Raw genomic sequence first — 17,377 nt, 5'->3', positions numbered from 1 at the left:
GTTTTGAATTATGCCCACTTTTTTTTAAGCCTTGCCTCCTTTCTTTGTTTTTGTTGCATGCCTAGTGGTTGAAGAGTTTTTGTTTGTATATTTCTATAAGAAATCCCCCATGTATTTAGTTTTCTGTACTTTTGACTTTTCATAATCTATTTTGAAATATGTTTGTAGGATTTGAATATGTTTAAATAAATATTGAAATGATGATCTTCATACACAGGAGGAGATATAGTCTCTTTCTGCGTCCTTCCCTGCTCTACCTAGGAGCCACCCCTCTAAAGCAGTGGTCTAGGGTTTGCGAGCCGCCGCGGGGGGTCGCCAGATGATTAAAAAAAAATAACAAAAATATATATTTCTTAATACAGTCAGGCCACTGAATTTAGAAGCAGGCCAGGCCAGTGTTTCTAGTTGCAGCGGCGCAATAGTTGGATAACCTAGGTGGGGAACAACCAGGAGATCACTGCAACTCACACAAGTTGTCTCTTCCTCACACACACACACAAAGGGAGCTGCATGTGATTGGTGGAGGCGGGACCCTTACAAAAAACAAAAAATCCATCAAAATCAGTGTTGTTGCTGTCGTATTTATGCTTTAGATAAATAATCATTCAGGACAAGGAGAGTACGTTAGCTTCTATGGTAAATTGACTTGGAATGATTCACTTCAATGAGCAATGCAATAATATCGTGTAAAGACCTTTTGGAGCAGAGTGGGTTCAGCCGCTGATCAAAGAGACAGTTGGTGATACAGGACATCGTAAAACCCCCACCAGGACAACTGTTTGTGTCACATTCTGTGAGAGTCTCTAGAGAACTATTTCACAATTTCACTACGCTTAACGTGGGAACCTCGGTTGACTGTATACACAGGGTAACAAAGCCAAATGGAGATGGTAATGTAATCAACGCCAATACAAAGAGACTAAATATCACACCTCAGCGTCTCAGCGTGACCAGATTACAAAGAGACAGCAGCCTGCAGAGCAGAGACCAGATACTGGCTCTGAAACCAAAGACAGGAGTAAGGATCATTAATAAACAGGACATGCTTCAAATTGGAATGAAAAAGCATGATATTTGATTGGCTTTGATTGGAGTAACAACTCTATAAAGAAACCAAGAAACATAGATAATTAGAATCAATAATCCTGGTATAATGTATCACGGTTATATTACACTAATCTGACTTATTAGATAAAAAGGGATATTTGAATGTCATTAGAATTTCAACTGTCTGTGAAGATAATAGAACATGTTCTGCTAATTCTCTGTTAAAATGGTTATATATATAGTATGCAGATCGCAGTATCCGATCAATAAGGTTCAGTCTGGTAAAAACAGGCTTGTGTTATCTCATAGAATGTCTGGTATTGAACTATAGGTAACGAATACATTGTTCTAATTCTGGATATATATAATACATTACACAAAAGATACACCTTAGAAATATTTTATTATGCAACTGCTATACATGTAAATGGCTCTGAGGAACCTCCTCAGGCAGAAGCCACAGACAGCAGCCCCCTGGGCTGCAGGACAACACGCCCATATATAGACATGAAGGCAGATAGGGAGAAACCCAGGAAAAACACAACTCTTGTTCTGTTTTCAAGACAGCTCATTGGTAGAGACAATGTTTTGGATATAACTCTGATTGGCTGAAAGTTGTCTAACCTGTGATGTCATATTGAGTATAAAAACCAGATCTAAAAGTGTTAGAGGGGAGGTCAGGCATGCTGTTGTCTCTGCACTCGCTTGTCATGTCCATGGCGTTCCATAAGTAAACATTAGGTTAGTTATCTCATACACAGTTTGCTGAATGGAGAGAAGACGGTAGAAATGAGTTGCTGTCCACAAAACATAATTTCCCATTTATACTTTTATTTTCTGAGGCCCAAGCGGAGAAGAGGAGCACAGCATAAAGGGATTAATCATTTTGACAATAATGAATATATGGTTTCTGATTCTCTGGTCCATTACAATGACCTCACAGACTACAATACATTCAAAGAAGATCATACTCACACATAGTCACTTTTGTCATTGAAGAATGGTGGAGGAGGAGGCTCAGAATCTTGTCTGGCCTCCCGATTTACTGGCTCTTTCACTCTTTTATAACAAGCATGGCATCACTGGTTAGACTACTTTTCAGCCAATCAGAGTTACATCCAAAACATTGTCTCTACCAATCCTGTGGTCAAAACAGAACATTGTCTTTAGAGTCTTGATGTCCATACATGGGCTTAGTTGTCTCCATGCCTCAGGGTCCTCTGTACGCCTCTGTGGCATCTTGCTGAGGTGGCACCCGGCCCCCCCAGAGCCACTCCTCTCTCCAGTGTTTGACACAATATAACATCTTCTCTTAGTGTTTTCTCTCTATATTCAGAATTAAACCAGTTCTATTTCAAGGGTTCTAATGTAATATTAACCAATATATTTAAAGCTACAGTTTGATACTAAGCATTTTATATGCTAACAGATAGTTGGACACTTTACCTTGATCTGATATATGTATAGTAATGAAATATGAATTACCTGTTCTTATATGTATAGTATGAAATACGAATTACATGTTCTTATATGTATAGTGTGAAATACATGGTAACCAATTAAAACAGTTAATACCCGGAATCTAATTTGAATACTCTTGTATAGAGAGAGAGAGAGATTATTTCTTTAGTTATTCTATATCATGACAATATTAAGTTTAGTCTTTTTCCTGTTGTCTGATCCATGCCAACATTGTATAATTTTTATTTAATACTTCAAGGTTTTAAGCTAATACTTTGAAATAGTTCTCTAGAAACAGTAGTTTTTCACAAAGAGCATTTCTGTTCCTCTTTCCCAATAGCTGGTGGCTCCTTTTTGCAATGCTGGCAACTGTCACCCCAGATTGGGACTGGTGATTACAAAAGCAGTTGTCCTCTGCTGCTGCTGGGGGTTTTACGACGTGTAAACCGACCTATAGTTCCTGTTTCGGTTGTTCCAACCTGTTATCTGGCATTCCAGCAGTCACCAAAGTTACACATTATTTGTTGAAATTAAACAGTTTTCAAGTCAATGGATACGACATCCATCTTTGGGGCTGACTACCCCTGGCTGCAGCTGTTGGTTGGTGCTTGGGAGGGTTGAGCGCAGCCTGCGGCTCATCAACAGCTGTGCCGGCGATTTGAAGTTGACTGGGGTGTTGCGATATTCAAGGAGACTTAGGTAAGGGTCTCTTCCGTCAGCTTTAGCCTTGTTCATGAGTGATTCTGCTGTCTTTACGGTTCTCTCCGCTAGTCCGTTGCTCTGAGGATAATGTGGGCTTGACGTGACGTGTGTAAACTCCCACGACTTGCCGAATGCCTCAAACTCCTTAGACTTATATTGTGGTCCATTGTCTGAGACAATGGTCTCCGGGACACCATGCCTGGCACAGGCTGCCTTTAGCTTGTGGACTACAGCTGCTGATGTGGTGCTGTGGAGTCTGTCTAGTTCGAAGAACCTGCTGTAGTAGTCGATGGTCACAATGTAGTCCTGGTTGTTCCAGTTGAAGAGGTCTGTCCGTATAACCTGCCAGGGACGGTCTGGGATGCGATGAGGCATCATGGGCTCCTTGGTGTTTGATGGGCGGCGTTCCTGACATATTGAGCACTTTTCCACGATTTGCTCTATATGCTTACCCATTCCAGGCCAGAACATGATGTCTCCTGCTTTCAGTTTTTCATTTTTCCATGCCCATGTGGCCTGCATGGGTCTTGATCAGCATCCCTCCTCTGAGGATGGTAGGGATGACTATTTTCTCCCCTTTGAAGATGATTCCATTAGTTTTGGATAGTTCATCTCGGTGGTTCCAGTATTCAGTGATGTTCTGGGGGCATTGTTTTCTTTCCTCAGGCCATCCCTCCATGATAGCCTGGCTAAACAGCTTGAGCTGTGTGTCATTGTGTGTTGTTTCTCTGATCTCCTGTAGTCTGGCGTCGTGTACAGGTAGGCTGTTGTACACCATGTGTACCTGAAGGTCCATCCCTTCACTGAGTCTGTCGTTGTGAGAGGCGAGTGATTTCCTGGATAGCGTGTCGGCAACTGGGATATCCTTCCCAGGGCGATGCACGATCGTGAAGTTGTACTTGTGTAGCTGTAGTATCATTCTCTGTAGCCTTGGTGGGGCTGCGGCGAGGGGCTTGTGGTCAGATTGCACCATAACATGGCGACCGTAGGCATATTGATGGAAACGTTTGAATCCATATAGGACTGCGTACATCTCCTTCTCGATTTGTGCGTAGTTGACCTCGCTGTCTGTGAGTGATCTGGATGCGTAGCTAATGGGCCTTCCTTCCTGCATCAGCACAGCACCCAGCCCATACTTCGATGCATCTACCTGCAAGCTGAGCTCCTTTTCAGGGTCAAAATAGATGAGAACTGGCCCCGGTTCACTGGTGAGTATGACTTTCATTTTCTGGAATGCAGCGTCGTGCTGTGCGTCCCACAGGAAGTCATTTGATTGTTTCAGCAGCTGTCTCATGGGTGCGTTGATCTCGGAGAGGCTCGGGCGAACTTGGCCAGGTAGTTGACCATACCTAGCACGGTCTCCAGCTCTGCACGGCTCTTTGGCGCCTCCATCTCCTTGATGGCAGCTATCTTGCCTGGGTCCGGCTTCACGCCGTCAGCTGAAAGAACGTGCCCGAAGTAACTCACTTCGGTGGCTCCGATGGTGCATTTGTCTGCATTGAGCCGGACGCCTCTCTCCCGTGATCTCTCTAGCATTGCATGGAGATTCTTGTCGTGCTCCTCTCTGGTCGCGCCATAGACGAGGATGTCGTCTACTATCGCTGCTACTCCATTTAAACCCTCGTATGTCTCGTTGATTTTCCGTTGGAATTAATCCTGAGCAGAGGCGAGTCCAAACGGTAAGAGTAGGAACCTGTACCGTCCGAATTATGTGTTGAACGTCGTCAGCTTTGATGATTCTTGAGAGAGCTTGATGGACCAGTATCCTGATCTTGCATCCAGTACGCTGAAATAGCGTGCACCTGTTAGTCTAGGTGTGATGTCCTCTAGTGTCTGCAAAGGGTAATGCGGGCACTTGATAGCCTTGTTTAGCTCCCTTGGGTCCAAGCATATTCTGAGCTTGCCTGTGCGTGGTTTCTCAACGATGACTAGTGCACTGACCCACTCCGTTGGTTCAATGACCTTGGTGATGATCTGTGTGTCTTCCATATGTTGTAGCTCCTTTTTCAGGCGGCTACACAGGGCGATCAGTGTCCTTCTCAGTGGGCAAACCACTGGCGTGGCATCTGGGTCTATATGGATGTGACACTCTCCCGGGAACAGTCCAATTCCTTTAAACACATCGTGATATTCTTCCATGATGGTTTGTTTGTCTGTGTATGCAGTGACTAACACTAGTTTAATAAGGTCCATATTCAGGCATGCTTGTAAGCCTAGAACTGGGGGTGCCTGAGTGTCTACAATGTAAAAGTCCAATAACATGTCACACTCTTTGTATTTACAATTCAACGTGCATGTGCCCTTTACTGCAAGCTTCTCTCCACCATATCCTGTCAGTCTGCGTGAAGTAGGCTGGATTTTGCATTTATCTTGCAAGCTGTGATACTCTCTCAAGGGAATTACATTTACCTGTGCACCTGTGTCTAGTTTAAATTTAAGCTCTGTGCCCTGCTTTCCTATTTGTAAGCTGCTCATGCGCGCTGCTCGTGACGCCAATAAAGCTTTTGATCTGAGATTGTGCCAGCTCGTGAGCTGTAGCTACATCTATTGCTTTGTCTAATGACAACTCTGATCTGACATTTAAAAGTTTCTCTCTTACTTTTGCTGAGTGTATGCCAAACACTATACGGTCTCTAACCATCTCATCATTGTTCACATATGCACAGTCCTTCACGAGCAGTTTCAATGCAGTGACAAATTGTTCAAACAACTCGCTAGGTTGCTGGGTTTTTTCATGGAATTTGTACCTAGCGAAAATCGTGTTCCTTTTTGGAATTACGGTACGTATGCTTCGAAATTGTCATAGTAGCTTTTCAATACCCTTGCTTCCTCTGTACTGAGAATCCATGTGTTGAAAATGTCTCTCCCTTTTTCTCCACCCCACACTAACAGGTAGCTAGATTTTTCCTCCTCTCCTTTCTTTTTTAACGGGCCCGAAAACATTAGCTCCGCGTGCTGTCTGAACTTCTTCCATTCTCCCGGCAAGTCCAGAGAGTCCCAATTCATCCATGGCGATGGAACCCCGTTGAAGTCCATGTTGAATCCCACATCTGACACCATGTCGTATTTATGCTTTAGATAAATAATCATTCAGGACAAGGATAGTACGTTAGCTTCTTTATTGCGACGTCAGCAACATGAGTGTGACTCTAACGTAGGCTAGTAGCCAACTGGCCATCAGGACCCCGTGTGTGGGTACTTAAACAGAAAGGTGCGCCTAGCGCCTAGCACGCCTGTTGTTACAAAGGGTCAGATTAAACCGAATATATATATTTATTGCTTGAGATCCCATGTATACTATTTGTATATCGTTTGATATCCCTTGTATATTCTTTGTACATATACACGGAATATCCCTTTACCTAGTACAGACCATAATATTCGTTCTCCTATTGGACAGCGATCCCCTAGGCGCCACGGCCATACCCCCCAATGTCTAGTTCAAAGTCACCGCTGAGACATGCCTGGACATGCCCGGCTCTGCGCAAGAATACGAGACAGAAATGAGGCTGGTACTAGATTGTTCACCTAACGTATAAATACGGCGCAGGTGAATACAGCAGTATGTTAACCAATAAGTTGAAGCCTCACACCACGATACAACGTGCTGTGAAGTGGGCCCGTTTTGCCCCAAAATAGAGCCTTGAGACCGCGTGCGAATTGATAGCTGAAGTGTCAGAGTTTAACGCTGTATCGTCGAGTTCGACCTATTCTATTATTTAAGTAATAGTCTATTATGTATAGTGTATCGTGCGGCTATCGTTCTACAGTGACCAGCATTACCAACGCTTCCTCGTACCGAGCTAGTGTGCTTATCCAGGCTGGGCGGCTTAACCTGGTGCCGTCATCCGAGGAGCCCTAGACGAGAACCGTGTGGATATGTACACTGGATAACCTACACCGGCGACTACAGAGCCCTTTTCGGCTGGATTATATTTGCTTTGGTCCTGTAGCTGATGGAGCGGAGAATCGTCTACACCCACAATTGTGTGGGATTTACCCTGTGAGGAGCAACGTCGAGCCCGCCTCTAGGACGCCTGAGGCCGGCTAGCTTTCTTCCATGCGGCACTGCATACCGGAGAATAGCTGTTGTTCGTCTGCGGATCAAGAGATTATTGCACTGTCTCCTGTACCTGGAGTCTCCTTATTCCTCGTTGACCCAGACTTTCGCTACCGACAAATCCTCTCCCCTGCTGGCCTACAACCGGAGGGACCCTATTAGTATCTCCAGCTGCCCTACTAGTGTACCATATATATAATTCTTATGATACAGGTGGTATTAATTATCTCCTGCATAACATGCTCATGGACTTACGCTCTTGACCTATTCATGCACATTCTTCGCCTTACAAGCGCAATTCTCAATCTTGATAAGTAAAGTAATGTAAGATAATCTTCGTGCTGCTAATAAATATTCTTCTAAACGAGTATTTGTGTGAAACCGTGTTATTTTGGATGTGTTCATCTCATATACCTGTGTACTGTATGGCCAGTAGTAATGTACATAAGTCAGTAGTGGTTTAATGATACCATACTTATTCAATACAGTCAGGGAATTGTACCCCTCAGTTACAATTGGTCCTTCGAGCCGGAGGGTAATTAGCGTAATATTAATATAATATTAATATTAACATGGCCAATGATGAACACTCCACAAACGGTTCTCCTAAGCTAGATCGCCCGGAGCGCAGACGGCAGCCACCTCGTTACCTAGAGGACTACGCTGCCAGTCTACTACCTAGCTTTATACAGACGTTAAACGCGGAAAAAGCGGATAGTAAAAGTATGTCAAACCCTACCGACCAGGCGACCCCGCCAGTAGAGACCCTAGTGGGTTCTAACGTAACTGACCAAGCTCACGGGGGGGACCAGGAGGGACCTGACATGACTTTACCCCCCGCCAACATCAACGAGGTAGTCCCCGGAGAGCTCCAGGATAAAGAAAGCGCTCCAGGGACAGAACCCGACCCACTACCAGAAGAGAAGCGCGCCCAGGAGACGGACCTCGAGGCGCGCCCAGAGAACAGATCTCCAACGAGCACTGCCAGAAGCCGATCACCTCCGTCGGTGTCTTCCCCCAGCGAAGCGGACAAGATGCTGGCGCAGGCATTCATCGCCACCCTGGCAGCCTCCACCGAACGCGATCGACTTCAAGCGCAACAGACGAGCGAGCGCGAACAAGCTGCGGACCAACGAGAGCGCCTTCACGCGCAACTCCAAGCGCAAGCCCTCAGTGAACGCGAACATTCTGCAACCGAGCGAGAGCGCTTCCAGGCGCAACAAAGGAGTGAAGACGACCGCATAAGACTGGAGACCAGACGCCTTCAGACGGAAGAGAACATTGAAAGAAGCCGCGCCGATGCACAGCACGCCGCCGCCAATGCACAGCGCGACGCCGCAAATGCACAGCTCCACGCCGCCCATGCCAGCGCCAATGCACAGCGTGACGCCGCCAATGCCCAGCGCGAAGCAGTGCGCGACGCCGCCCATGCCCAGCGCGAGGCAGAGCGCGACCGGCTGCAGGCGCAGACGATGGACAAATTGATTGCCATGGCGACACCCCCTCTCTCCGCACGGAGCTCCCGGAGATCATCACGACAAGGGTCTAGGGCACATTCCCCTACCCGACCAAGCGACCCGGGACCCCGCCAACAGGAGGATCCTGTCCACGTCTCCGAACCCCCTCCCCGGCCGGTCCATACGAGACCCAGCAACCGGGAAGAACCGGACCACGCCGAGAGACTGAACAGAAGACTCCAGGACCTAGCAGAGGAAGAGGAAGAGGAAGAGGAGGAATGTCAAGCCGACCAGCAGCAACGTACTCTGGACCAGGAGGCCCAGTACAGCCCAGACGTCAGCCCCGAGTCACTGCGCTACAAACCCCCGACTCAACTCACGGGTGAGTTTGACGCATCGTCAGCACCGAGGAACAGCACCTGGGTACCCGGGCTTCGGTACCCACCAAGTACCAGGCCACGACGACACGTACGGGGAGACTCGCCCAGGAGGCCTCTCCCCCAACGCTCACCGATGTGCCAGCCATCCATGGCATCGTACCTTGGCACACCGACATTCCCGGATTTTACACGCGAGGACAGAGCACAGTACACGGAGCTACGGATGTGCTTAGAGACTATGCTGTCCGACGTCCCAGACGAGATGTACAAATATGCTATCCTCCTCAAGCACCTGAAGGTGCCCAGAGCGCATAATATAGCGCTGGCATATTCCAACTCAAGTACCCCATACACCGCGGCTCTAGTAGCCCTCAAGCAACGTTATGGACGCATATGGGACTACGTGATACAAGAGATAAGAGACATCGACCGTCTCCCCCCAGCCAGAGACAACAGAGCATTAGATGACCTCTCTATCAAGGTACAGTCCCTGGTAGGGATGCTGGGGTCCCAAAAGGAAAAAGGGATATACGAACTGTACGCTAACTCTAATGTAGAAATGGCTCCCTCCCGCCCGACAAAAGCGTTTTCGGCGGCAGAGAGACCACCGCGACCCCAACGGCCCAGAGGCATCCCTCCTAGACCTATCTGAGTTCCTCGCCAGGGAGGTCAGCAGCCTACGACTGGATACGTTCGTATGGAGTGGACCAAGCCCAAGACTAGGACCTCGGGGATCAAATGATAACCGCCGGTCGGTGACCGTTATGCACCAAGCCGAATCAGTACCGCAGCACAAGAACCACAACACCCCCTCGACGAAAGAGGAGTGGAAGATTGAATGCCAGTACTGTGAAGGGGAACATCGGCTGTATCAATGCGACACTTTCGGGAAGCTGACCACGGACGAGGTGAGTCAGTGGATCAAGGACCACCGCCGCTGCTTCCGCTGCGCGCGCAGCCATATGGCAGCTGAGTGCCGTTTGAAAAAGAAGTGCAGCAGGTGCGGCGGCGCCCACTTGGAGGTCCTGCATGACATCAACAGGCGTCCGCCAGGACAACAAAGTGGGCCCGTCACGGTAATGTACCAGACCGAGGCGGTGGCACCAGTACCGAAGACCCACCAGACCGCCCCCTGGTGTACCGACTGCTACAGCAGACACTGGGAGTCACGGTGCTACTCGGACGACCGCGAGTCGGCACCACTCCAGAAGATCCAAAGCAACCGACCAACAGGAGTGCTCCATATAGACCAGCATAGCGGGACCCTCCGAGTGCTCATCAAAGTGGTCAGAGTGCTCCTGAGCTACGAGGACAAGGTCCTGGACACTTACGCCGTCCTGGACGATGGGTCTGAAAAGACTCTCCTCCTCGCTTCCGCCGCAGCCCAGTTGGGCCTGCGGGGTGCCAAAGGTACCATGACAATACGCACCATCAGAAGAGACCAGAAGACCATAAAGGGTGAAAAGGTCCCCTTCAAGATAGCAGCGGTGGACCAGACCGAGAAGCAGTATAGTATTACCAACGTCTTCACCAGCCACGACATAGGCCTATCACAGTACACCTACCCCATCCCACAGCTGATGGCGAAGTATGTGCACCTACGTCAACTACCTATACCGCTTATCGACGGCGCCACACCAACCCTGCTCATCGGCTCCGACCACGCGGACCTCATTCTCCCAATTGAGGCGGCCCACATCGGACCCAAAGGATGCCCAGTCGCGGTTCAGACCCGACTGGGGTGGACGCTCCAGGGCCCCCTCTACGGACTTGACAGTCAACCCACGTCTACACGCTGCCTACACACAAAGGCGAGCGACACCGGCCACTCCCTCGTACAGCCCGTTGAGAGGCTACTGACATTAAGCGAGAGGCCTGTGAGAGAACCGTGGGCACAAGAGGGAGTTCGGAACTCCACCCCCCTCAGCTGCGCTCCAGACGTAGCTGACCTCGAACCCAGCACCCCAAGCGACTCCTTGATGGGGCGGCCGGAACCGGCCCCTCCTCAGACGGGGTACAGAGCAAACAAGAGAAACAGACGGAGGAGGTGGAGGCGCAGCCAAGCACAGATCAAAGCAGTCTCAGGCCCGCTTCCTCCTAACCCCCCTACCATCCCTTCCAGCCCGTCAGAAGCGGGTCAAGGACGGGGACAACTTAAAAGTGGACACAGTCGTCGTGATCATAGACCAGTCACTACCCCGAGCTGCGTGGCCGGCTGGCCGCGTAAGCAAAGTGATCACCGGTGCCGACGGAAAGGTCAGAGCGGCAGAAGTGCTCGTCCAGGGGCGGACATACACCCGACCCGTGGCGAGGCTGATAGAGTTGCCAAGGCTCCCCGACTCGCTTAATGACGACCATGACCCACTGACTTTGTGAATTGCCCTACTCCTCACAACGGACATTGAGTAGTGGACAAGACGGTTAATCTGTCTCTGCTTATCTAATTAGGTGCGGACTAATTAGGAGGCGGCTGTTACAAAGGGTCAGATTAAACCGAATATATATATTTATTGCTTGAGATCCCATGTATACTATTTGTATATCGTTTGATATCCCTTGTATATTCTTTGTACATATACACGGAATATCCCTTTACCTAGTACAGACCATAATATTCGTTCTCCTATTGGACAGCGATCCCCTAGGCGCTACGGCCATACCCCCCAATGTCTAGTTCAAAGTCACCGCTGAGACATGCCTGGACATGCCCGGCTCTGCGCAAGAATACGAGACAGAAATGAGGCTGGTACTAGATTGTTCACCTAACGTATAAATACGGCGCAGGTGAATACAGCAGTATGTTAACCAATAAGTTGAAGCCTCACACCACGATACAACGTGCTGTGAAGTGGGCCCGTTTTGCCCCAAAATTGTGAGGTTTGGTTCTTTCCCCACCACAGGCTTCTTAAAGTACTGTGATGATTGGTCCGCTCCCCACCCACTCGCTCCGTTCCTTTAAGGTACTTTGTTGATTTATTGCATTCCCTGCCTCGCTCCGTTCCTTTAAGGTACTGTGAGGATTCTGCGTTTGATTGGTCCGTGCCGAACACACACTTCTAAGTCAAGTATCAATTACCATCACGCACCTGATGTGTGTTCTAATCAGCGCCCCAAGAGGCTTTATAGACTCTGATTCCCCTAGTATCGATGTTGGATCGTTCTGAAACATTCCCTGCATTTGCCTGTTCCTTCCCGTCGCTGCTTTCCCTGTTCTGTTGCTTCCCAGGACTCTCGAGAAATATTCCGTTTGGAGAACCTGCTTCCCCGTTACGAAGCGGCCGCTTGTTTTGATCTGCCCGCTTTACGCGCTGCGCTCTGGTGAGTTTTTGTAAACAGTCTTTTGGATCTATCGTTTTTTGTGTGTTTGTTAAAGCACTGAAGAGATCCTGTTTTTGTTCAGACTGTTCACTCTGGACACTGCTCACTGTGTGTTTCACACCGAAGATCTGTCACTTGGATTATTTGTTTGGACAATTCACTTCACCAGTCACCTGTCAGTTTTCAATTGTGCGCTGAGCTAACTCGGACTCTCTCTCTCCCTCTCCGCCTCCATCCGGAGTATATGCTGGGAGGATCTGCAGAGCGGCTCAGACGTCACGGACAAATTCGACAACGTAACCTTCCGGGAGAAGCTGCAGAGCAGCAAACATTCCTCACATGCCTGTTTCCCAGTTTGTTCTGTTCACCACCAAATTCATTCTTGTTACTCAGTAAATAAACACGCCCTTGATTTTGGCTAACTCTGAAACAACTCTCTCTGTGCCGTTTGCGTTTGGGGTCGGTGTCAAACCATAACAAAAATAGAGCCTTGAGACCGCGTGCGAATTGATAGCTGAAGTGTTTAACGCTGTATCGTCGAGTTCGACCTATTCTATTATTTAAGTAATAGTCTATTATGTATAGTGTATCGTGCGGCTATCGTTCTACAGTGACCAGCATTACCAACGCTTCCTCGTACCGAGCTAGTGTGCTTATCCAGGCTGGGCGGCTTAACCTGGTGCCGTCATCCGAGGAGCCCTAGACGAGAACCGTGTGGATATGTACACTGGATAACCTACACCGGCGACTACAGAGCCCTTTTCGGCTGGATTATATTTGCTTTGGTCCTGTAGCTGATGGAGCGGAGAATCGTCTACACCCACAATTGTGTGGGATTTACCCTGTGAGGAGCAACGTCGAGCCCGCCTCTAGGACGCCTGAGGCCGGCTAGCTTTCCCATGCGGCACTGCATACCGGAGAATAGCTGTTGTTCGTCTGCGGATCAAGAGATTATTGCACTGTCTCCTGTACCTGGAGTCTCCTTATTCCTCGTTGACCCAGACTTTCGCTACCGACAAATCCTCTCCCCTGCTGGCCTACAACCGGAGGGACCCTATTAGTATCTCCAGCTGCCCTACTAGTGTACCATATATATAATTCTTATGATACAGGTGGTATTAATTATCTCCTGCGTAACATGCTCATGGACTTACGCTCTTGACCTATTCATGCACATTCTTCGCCTTACAAGCGCAATTCTCAATCTTGATAAGTAAAGTAATGTAAGATAATCTTCGTGCTGCTAATAAATATTCTTCTAAACGAGTATTTGTGTGAAACCGTGTTATTGTGGATGTGTTCATCTCATATACCTGTGTACTGTATGGCCAGTAGTAATGTACATAAGTCAGTAGTGGTTTAATGATACCATACTTATTCAATACAGTCAGGGAATTGTACCCCTCAGTTACACCTGTCATAAATGACATATTCAAGGCATGAATATTACAGTTGCTAATCATTGACACATGCTAGCCTGTAATAATCCCCCCCAGAAAAATCTACTTTGCATTTGATATATTGTAAATATATGCCATCACACACACTGGCATTTAAAGGGTTAGAATAATAAAATGAATATGTGTTGTTATGATCAGGGCTGAAGCTGAATAAAATATTTATGAAAGAAAGGGTTGTAAATTATTTCAACATATAGTAATATTTTTATGGCGTTTTTGAAGAGGACAATTTAGTCCCTTATTATGGTAAGAGTGAGTATTTTTTTCAATCTGACATTACAAAAAACAGAAAATCCATCAAAATCAGTGTTGTTGCTAATCATACATATGCTAGCCTGTTTTTTAACAATAATTTGTGATGCCATCACAAACACTGGCATTTAAAGGGTACAATTAAAAAAGATCCTGCACCAGAATGCAGGAAATTAAATCTTTGTAACAAAAAATGGTGGGGGACCCCCAGACCCCCTGCTTAAAAAGTGGCCTGACTGGGGCTATATTTCGCACTATATTTCCTGGCCTGAATGATTTCCCCAGTCCGGCCCTGGTTAAAAGCCTCCAATGCTTACTAGTGTGTGTGTGTTTGAACGTTTGCATGTTTCAACCATACATTTCCATTTATTAAAAAAAGAATATATATATATATATATTTTAATAAACTAATTTTGTTGCCTCCTATAATAGTGGGGGTCGCGGCTCTCTGACACCGTTATTTCGGGGGTCGTGGCCTGAAAACCTTGGGAACCCCTGTCCTAGTGGAGATGAACATGTTCAGGCTGTAAATCATGATCCCCAACTCCAATTCCATTACAGTCCAATTCCATTACAAGCAATCAACAGAGAATAAACTGCATCCTTTTTTCCTCAGATTAGCTGCACCTTTAATTTCAGAATAAATAACACATATTGAATCTCTCTTTGTTAACAGGTATAGTTCCTAGTACCCGGGAAACAGCCCATGTAAACACCGGTGTATAAAGGTGGAGATAGAAGTGACCTAAAATAATTATCAACCAATCTCAAAGTTATCCTGCCTAGCAAAGATCCTAGAATCATTGGTAAACAACCAACTTTCCCTCAACGTATTCTGTATTAAGTCCACACCAACCAGGTTTTTGAGAAAAGCATAGCATGATTTCAGCCAATTCTTTAGTTATAAATATGTAGTATCTGCCCTTGATAAAAGAAAACATTGTGTTGCCCTGTTTATGTATAAAAAGTTAGAAATTATGAGAAAATGTGGGTGTTCTTGGAGCAAAATATTGAGTTCTTAGAATAGAATAGAGCCAGCTTCCCTATGATTAGCAGAGAGAAGCAGTTTTTCTGTCTGTGTTTTTCATCATTTATTTATGGTCCTCCCTGGCAGAGAGGCGAGAGCTGCATTGACATCTGTTTTCTATATAAAGCCATAATTGGAGATTGCCCAATTTATCTTACTTCTCTGTTGGAGTGGACATCTGGACATGGTACGGTACACGTTCCAATGACTGGCTCTCACACTTAAAGCACATAGAGTTTGTACTGAACTTGGGGAATCTGCTTTTAGCTTCTTTTTTTTTTTTATATTTTTTTTTATTATTGCAGAACAAAAAGTTATTAAAAGTCAGTACTCAACACACAATGCATAATGAAACTTTCAGTAAAGGTGGTTATAATATATGCAAGTACAGAAACAGGATAAAACAAAAATAGTCTATAATAACATTTTAGCCGTATACAGTGTATATCCAACGAAATTACAATTATATAAATGTTAGTATATAATATACCCCTAATACCTATTTTCTAAAACCCTACACACATATGCTCCAGCTCAAACCCCCCCCCTCCCAGACCCCCTCTTGGATAGTACCTCCATTATCCTTTTAGCTTCTGTGCTCCTGACACGTGGAACATCTTACAAACAAACTCTAAAACTCAATATTTTGGTGTCCTTCTGTCAGTTTAAATCCTTAATCAACAACCATTCCACCCTAATGTTTTAATTGATTGCACAAACTTATTGTATTGTTTATTGTGTATTTACTGTATTTATCATGTGTTTATTAGTATGATTGTATGCTTGACATAATTGGAAATGAGGCCTTGCCCTCAATGAATTTTCAAGTTGAAATAAAGATTGAATGAATTTGCTTTTCCCAATCCTGAGGTCACGATCCCATTTGCTGGTCACCTCATTAAAATGGGGTGGGGTCCCTCCCTAGAATAATTGGTGGGGTCCCTCCCTAGAATAATTCCCAACTAAACTAAAAATGAGTGTAATAATATCCATGTTTGATCTGAGAATAAGACTTGTGTGAAAACATACTCAGTATATATGTCATCACTGACCAGATTTTCATGTACTTTATACTAAGTATACTATGGGGAGAGAGAGAGTGTGTGTGTGTAACTTTTAGGTTGAGCACCTGCCTCCAATGCCGATTATCTCCACCCTGCGCTGAGCCACCTGGAACACCGGGGGAGCTATGTCAGAATGCTCTTCATTGACTATAGCTCAGCCTTTAACACAATCATCCCAGACATCCTGGTCACCAAACTGCTGGATCTAGGCCTCCCCACACCCACCTGCTCCTGGATTAAGGACTTTCTGACAAACACACCCCAGATGGTGAAACTCTGCCCCCACCTCTCCTCCTCCCGCACACTCAGCACCGGCTCTCCCCAGGGCTGTGTGCTGAGCCCCTTGCTGTACTCCCTCTACACCCATGACTGTAGTCCAGCCCACTCGGAGAACATCATCGTCAAATTTGCTGGACTTATTGCAGGGGGGGATGATAAACTAACATCGTGGTGTTCGGTGAATAACCTAGCACTGAACACCACAAAAACCAAGGAACTCATCTTTGACTTCAGCAAGAACAGTGCAGACCCCACCCCCCCCTCTGCATCAACGGTGAGGATGTGGAGAGAGTCAGCTCCTTCAAGTTCCTCGGTACCCTCATATCTGCTGACCTCTCCTGGACCGCAAACACAACCACGGTCATCAAGAATGTTATGGTTTGTAACCGACCCCAATCGCACAACACAAGACAGGTATGAGAGTAAGCCAAGAACTGGGCATTTATTGAAACACACAGAAAACGGCACTGTCCCTTTAAGGGAGAACACAAATTACTGGAAAACAAGAAATGGGAAAAAGGCACAGTGCCTTTAAGAGGCGAGCTGGCTAAGGGGAAGGCTAAGGGAAACAGGACAGGGCAAGGGACAAGGGCAGGAACTGGGAGGACTAGGAGGACTGGACAGGGATGACTAGGAGGACTAGGAGGACAGGACAGGGAGGACTAGGATGACTAGGAGGACTGGACAGGGAGGACTAGGAGGACTAGAGAGGGGAAACAGGGACAGAGGCCCGCGGAGGCGGGCTGGGGACAGGGAGGACTAGAAGGACTGGACAGGGAGGACTAGGAGGACTAGAGGACTGGACAGGGAGGACTAGGAGGACTGGACAGGGATGACTAGGAGGACTAGGAGGACAGGACAGGGAGGACT

This window comes from Notolepis coatsorum (assembly GCF_963971535.1).
Source record: "Notolepis coatsorum genome assembly, chromosome: 9".
Taxonomy (NCBI): domain Eukaryota; kingdom Metazoa; phylum Chordata; class Actinopteri; order Aulopiformes; family Paralepididae; genus Notolepis; species Notolepis coatsorum.
Note: the sequence above shows the minus strand (reverse complement) of the source record.